Source organism: Priapulus caudatus, unplaced genomic scaffold, assembly GCF_000485595.1.
Source record: "Priapulus caudatus unplaced genomic scaffold, Priapulus_caudatus-5.0.1 Scaffold3382, whole genome shotgun sequence".
NCBI classification, from domain to species: Eukaryota; Metazoa; Priapulida; class Priapulimorpha; order Priapulimorphida; family Priapulidae; genus Priapulus; species Priapulus caudatus.
In genome coordinates this window covers 9,867-16,473 of record NW_014580443.1, presented here as the reverse complement: position 1 = coordinate 16,473, position 6,607 = coordinate 9,867, and the positions used below count along the sequence as shown (strand labels likewise).

The window sequence follows — 6,607 nt, the reverse complement described above, 5'->3', positions numbered from 1 at the left end:
ATGATTATTAATACTAATAATCAATATTAATAATAATGATTATTGTTATTGTATTGTTTATTATTTTAGCTTGGCAGGCTCACCGCAGTTAATGTGCAGCTTACCCGGATAATCGTGACAGAGAGTCTCAAGCCCCCCCCCCGCGGCCCCTATCATTACCGCGCTCTGCGTGCTAATCCGATCTATGCTAGCAAATTACATACCGGGCTGGACGCGCGCGACGGGCCCGCATATGGGAACGTGCATGTACACGGTGACGTGCGAATGCCGCGGGCGGTGACGTCACAACGTGTGGCCGTAGCAGTTGCCCGCCGGCGCGATCAACGCGTTTACAATCAAAGCGTGTGATACAATGTTGTACCGTGTCTGTCGCTAACTGTGCACTTAGGATATTCGATGGAACTTTTAGTAGTAGCAGAATCGTATTTATGGCGCTGTAAGAGTATAAACACAGGGCTGCGTAGCCGAATGGAACATTACCAGGTGGGCGTTCACATAATTTGTGAACTTAATGATAATGACGAGGCTTTTCTTCGTGCCAGTTTCGAGCACGCGCGCGAAAGGATTATAGAGTGAGGAAGGCGAGAAGTTCGTTCTATTCTTTTCATTGCGTTTATTTTAAGGGTATTTATGTATATATTAGGCTAATCATTATATTTTGCTCCACAATCTGAGTCCGTCTCTCACCCCCAGAGGCTGTCGCCATGCACCACGCATCACACGCCTTTCATACACACGCAGTCGTATAAATACATACTGCCACTCGAAGTTCCCATCTTGTATGTGCGCTCGCGTTAATTGGCGTGCTTGAACGTTTGATATATTGAAGCCCTTATGGCTACTAAAGCCTTTATTCTACCGATACATATAGTCTACTGAAGGCCTCATAACACCGAAGCCTTTTTGTTAATGATACATTTAGTCTACTGAAGTCCTCATGTCACTAACGCATTTATTCTACTGATACCTTTAGTCTAGTGAAGTCCTCATGACACTGAAGCCTTTTCCCTACTGATACCTTTAGTCTACTAAAGTCCTCATGACACTGAAGCCTTTACCTTACTGATACCTTTAGTCTATTTAAGTCCTCATGACACTGAAGCCTTTATTCTACTGATACCTTTAGTCTATTGAAGTCCTTATGACACTGAAGCCTTTACCCTACTGATACCTTTAGCCTACTGAAGTCATTAAAATACTTAAGCCTTTATTTTACAGATGCCGTTAGACTACTGAATCTTTACCCTACTGATACCTTTAGTATACTGAAACCCTTATTATACTGAACTACCGTCGTAGCTACGCCGGTCGGCGCCGGTCGGTAATAGCCGGCTCTGGTGTTGGCCGACCGGCTCGCAGCTTTAAATAACATCCTTCCGACCGGCACAAAAATGATTGTGTTTGTGTAAAATTACCTTCAAAATAGTGAGCAATCTACAAATAATCACAACAGATACACTTAGAATTAATTTAAAAAACAACTCTGAGTTTAATCTCAACAATAATTATGCGTAAAATCATCATTTGATCACATCGTACAGCGCACAGTACACGCAGTATAGCTGGCTAAGCACCATGTTGCTATATAATCATTTATGCATATTAAATTAACCTGCTTACTGTGCACGCCTGCTTGTGCAGGCCTCTCGGCCCAGCTGAATGCATTCGCATAAGAGAGCGTGTAGCAAGCGCGTTCTCAAAATGCAGTCACATTTCCATATCGCCACTCGTAGAAATATTGTCAGAAATGACAGAAAAAAGCCCGCCGGAAAAAAGGCGCGTATATATACGCGCGCGCGTGTGCGCATGTGTGGCATGTAATCAAATAGTGCGTAACTTCATGACAATCTCTATCTATCAATTTCATTTCTCTCTCTCTCTCTCTCTCTCTATAATTATATATAGATATACATACATACATACATCCTTATGTATATATATATATTTATATATATATATATTGCGTTGTCTATATGTCCGCAGGTGACGCCAGATGAGGTCTGCATCATAGACAGACACCCGCAGCACGCTAATGTGATTTTCGCCGCTGGATTCTCCGGTATATACCCAAGCACATTAGGCACACGTGTACTCGCTCGCTCGCTCGTAATTTAATTGCACAGAAGCAAGAAATCGCCATCAGAGAAAATGTCACGTCGTTTCTAATAGGCCGCCGACAGGTGGTGCTGGCGGCGGCGAACGAGCGATGACGCCACGCTATCGCTTCGGCTGACCACCTGTCGCGGTCCGTGAAGCACGTAACCTGATGTCATTTTCGCTGTGGTCGTTGTTAGAATCACTGTAGCCACTACGACAGCACTATAACACAAAACATACTAGTATACAAAAACGATAACATAACGGTTAAAATGTTTCTGACAACGACCTCTTTGTTATTATCATGGTCATTATTTTGGGCAGTCATAAGCAGTCGGTATTCTAAAGCCGTTACATCAAAGTAAACTCTATATAAACGCGGTGATTGATTCCACCGATGGCTTCATTCGCCTTCTTCGTCCGTTTTTGAGCAGCGCACAAGCTCGTTCATACTCGCCTATCGATAATTAATCGATACGGGATTAACCGCAGTTTACCGTTATCGCGTGACGATTGATCATGCTCACCTATTCTTGACGCGATTAAGTCGGAGATTCAGTCTAGACTGAATGTCTATTTGTGCAGGTACTGGGTTCAAGCTGGCTCCGGTACTAGGGAAAGTGCTGGCGGAGATGGTGTTGGGATGCAAGACCTCCTACGATACGACTCCATTCAGCATGCGGAGATTCCAGGCGAAGTCACGGCTATAAACAACGCGCTCGACCAGAATGTGATATACTGATTACTGATTAATGATAAATCAGTGGTGATCGTCTTAACAATCATGTTATTTTTATTTTAATTAGTAAGATCTATTACTAATCCCTATTTATAAGTAACTGTAGTAAAGGTGTAATGTTAAAGTTGAGGAATTTTCAGCGAGATGCAATTTTTCGAGTATACACTAACAGGGATGTAATCACGCGCCGACATAACGCCTGTAGCTGTGTCGATAGATGTACGGCTAAGTAGGCATGTACGCTAAGTATATGTATACGCCGGATGCGCGGCGGCAGCATGTTTATTATGTAAAATGTTCCCTGATGGCGATAGGAAATACAGACAGCGTACGCACGTCTATGATTAATAATAAAAGATACACGCCGGGATTCCATAGCAGATGAAATGTTAATGGCTCGCGTGGAGAGCGTTCAATTATTTAGAAACGCGTATTTTTTGCCATTCACGTTTTGCACGCGTCGACCGAATCATCGGTAAACAACAAGCTCACGTGCCTAGATCAGCTACGAAGCATGTAGAAGGCCGCCCAATACGATACACGTCCACTACTATACACGCCTGCTACGATACAAGTCTGCTACGATACACGTCCGCTACGATACACGTCCGCTACGATACACGCCTGCTACGATACACGTCTGCTACGATACACGTCCGCTACGATACACGTCCACTACGATACACGTCCACTACGATACACGTCTGCTACGATATACGTCTGCTACGATACACGTCCACTACGATACACGTCCACTACGATACACGTCCACTACGATATACGTCCACTACGATACACGTCCACTACGATATACGTCCACTACGATACACGTCCACTACGATACACGTCCACTACGATACACGTCTGCTACGATACACGTCTACTACGATACACGTCCACTACTATATACACGTCCACTACGATACACGTCTGCTACGATACACGTCCACTACTATACACGCCCGCTGCGAATGTATGTGTCGCTCACGAGTACCCTCTTGACCTACGGATCACACGCCCACTACGATACACGTTGGCACACGCACGCCGCACGACTCCGTCGCGCGGATTACCGACATTTGATTTCCGTTGGCTATTTAAATAAAAATTCTCTCACTTCAAACGTTTCCAGGGAGAAATTATTTTTTTTTGAAATCACCTATACGCCTCTATTACTGCGTCTTGAATTGCCTAAATGCTAGTATATATAATAAGTATATATATATATTGTATATAATATATATAAGCTATACTATATATCATATAACGTATAGATATAAAATATACTATATACTATATATTTTTATATATATATATATATATATATAAAGAGAGAGAGACAGGCAGAGAAAGAGAGACAGGGAGCTCATTTGCATTAATAGCGATGTAAAACGTATGTCGCGACAGCCGCCACTAATACGGCATTAAGCAATGTGCGTGATACATGCTGCCCACGTCCGTGCTTATCATGCAGTTCTTTTTATTTGCGTTTCATTGTATTATAGCATATTCTAACCTACGTTTCTTCCGTGTCGGGATGCGGCCCACGCGATTCGACATTCTCACGAGAACACAACACAGCTTCAGCCAAGTTATTTAAAGTGTATTCAGACTGACATCTAGATTATGGTCGACCCACAGCGAGTGTAAGGCCTAACCACATCTTCGCATTAATCAGTCCTATTAATATAAGGGAAGGGGTAGTGTAACATACTCGCCTTGCTAATTCATATCTGACATGCTTTTCATAATCTCACCATATACGCCAATTTCGTTCCGTAGTCACCATTACCTTAATTTTATTCACAATTGCACATGAGCATATATAAATGCATGTGTCGACAAATGGTACTCAATAAATATCTATCTTTCTAGCTATCGAAAGAAAATATCTCGCGGAAACTATAGACAATCAGTAAGTTAACTAGCAAACTAAGTAATTTTTCAGATATATTGCAATAGGGATTCCAAATTGTCTCCTTTAACTGTCCTAAATTTTCATGCGCATGGATTTCATATATTACTCTTTCATTATCGTGCCCCTAAAAAACCATTTAACTGGAAAAAATCTACACCAAGCATAAAAATTGCAAATGTTGAAATCGTATAAATACCATTTGCTAGCTGACGCGTATTAATCTGTTAAAAGTATATATTTCCGCGTCAACACTTTTCTCCCAACTTTTATTAGGAACGATAAATGTATTATCGCCCTAGGCGTCAGTTGCGATATTTTGCGGTAGGAATTGCGCACTGCCACTTTACTTGTAAGCAGTACTCTAATAGATATACTAACACTACTTATTAATAATGGGAAAAGTGTTAGTAAATATTAAGAAGAATTTTGTGGGGTTTGTGGTAATGTGTATGGTAATGGTAAGAATTGTGGGTGCGTTATATAATAACCATACTACTTCACAGTTATATATTCTACTAATACTACGATAATAGATACTTCTAATTCTGTACGAAAATATTATCTTTGAATGGATAATCCATTGGACCCAGATCAGTGGCTGCAAGGCGGAGTCCAGCTTTAGGAATGGTAGTGGGCATGCGCACTTTTCACACTTCCTGTGAGCAGACGTGCACAATTACGTGACGTCGGCTCTCATGAATGAGACTGTTATTAATTTCATTAGATATATATAGCGAGAAATAATTACTCAATTGAATATATAATAATAATAATATAATCTAATATAATATTTATTATTCAAGAGTAATATAAGAAGAGAGAGCAAAAATACACAAGAGTAAAGTGCTGAAACCATGTAGCAAGTTATTAAGATCCGAAATTAAATAACTTATTTCCCCGAAAAAAACACCGAACATTTCGCCTAATTGTATTTGCAAAAAATGTAAGGCAACAGTTTCACGTATGAAATACTTCAGTTATTAATCAATGTACACTTACAGTATCGCGCCAGATTGACCAGGCCAACGATGAGTGCAATCGGCAGATAACTACAGTACCCTGCATCTAAATAGGAGGCCCGTTCTGAGATACTGATGATTAGTCAATATGGTCAATCCACCTACTCTAAACGTACTTATTAATCAAAGAGATATATAATGATGTGAGCCGATTGTACTGAAATGACGTAATTTGTTCATGGTATTCTCGATAGACTATTGGTAAATATAATATCATCTCTGACTTAGGTTGTATCCCAAGTCTACAATCTGAAAAACAACCCGTCCCAAAATGTCACTAAATTTTTGTGTGAATATTTGGACTGCGATGGCATATATATAGCTGTCGCTTTTTTATATTCAAACAATCTTATCAAGCCACATATGTCTTATTCGTCTCAGGTCCTATTCCCCAAGAACAGAATGTAACCACAGTTAAATGCTATGTAATATATGATTATGTACTTACAAATGTTCGAATCACGTCATCAGCGCGGTTAACCCCTCAGCTCAATGTCCTCATCTAACGTCTACTGCTGGTGCACTCTGTGGTGGAGTGTGGTGCGTACTCGATTTCTATGTTAATAACCCTTAGTTTCATTGCTCTCCTCAAAATAGATAAGTTCTAACATTAAACAACTCAGAACTTAGGCAATTATTTTAGTGATATCGTACACTCAAGAGATGCGTATAGCGTTAGCATACTCAATTCTCAAACATAGAGACGGTCTCTCGTGTTGGATTCGTTATGAAAGTTGCCATTAGACTCGATTAATTGAGCTAGTCATACAGTTAGGTTTAATAAACAGGCTCGTATCCTTTCATGAGTTTGATAATTAGCTACTCGTTGTGCAC

At 40.7% G+C, this 6,607-nt stretch overlaps 1 long non-coding RNA gene across 1 annotated transcript; it reads left to right on the top strand.

Moving 5' to 3' along the window:
- The first annotated feature begins 233 nt into the window (after positions 1-233).
- On the top strand, positions 234-3,216 carry LOC106819414. Its single transcript, XR_001395419.1, has 3 exons — positions 234-253; positions 1,984-2,059; positions 2,683-3,216. It is a non-coding gene; the product is annotated as an uncharacterized LOC106819414 (long non-coding RNA).
- Positions 3,217-6,607: the final 3,391 nt, after the last annotated feature.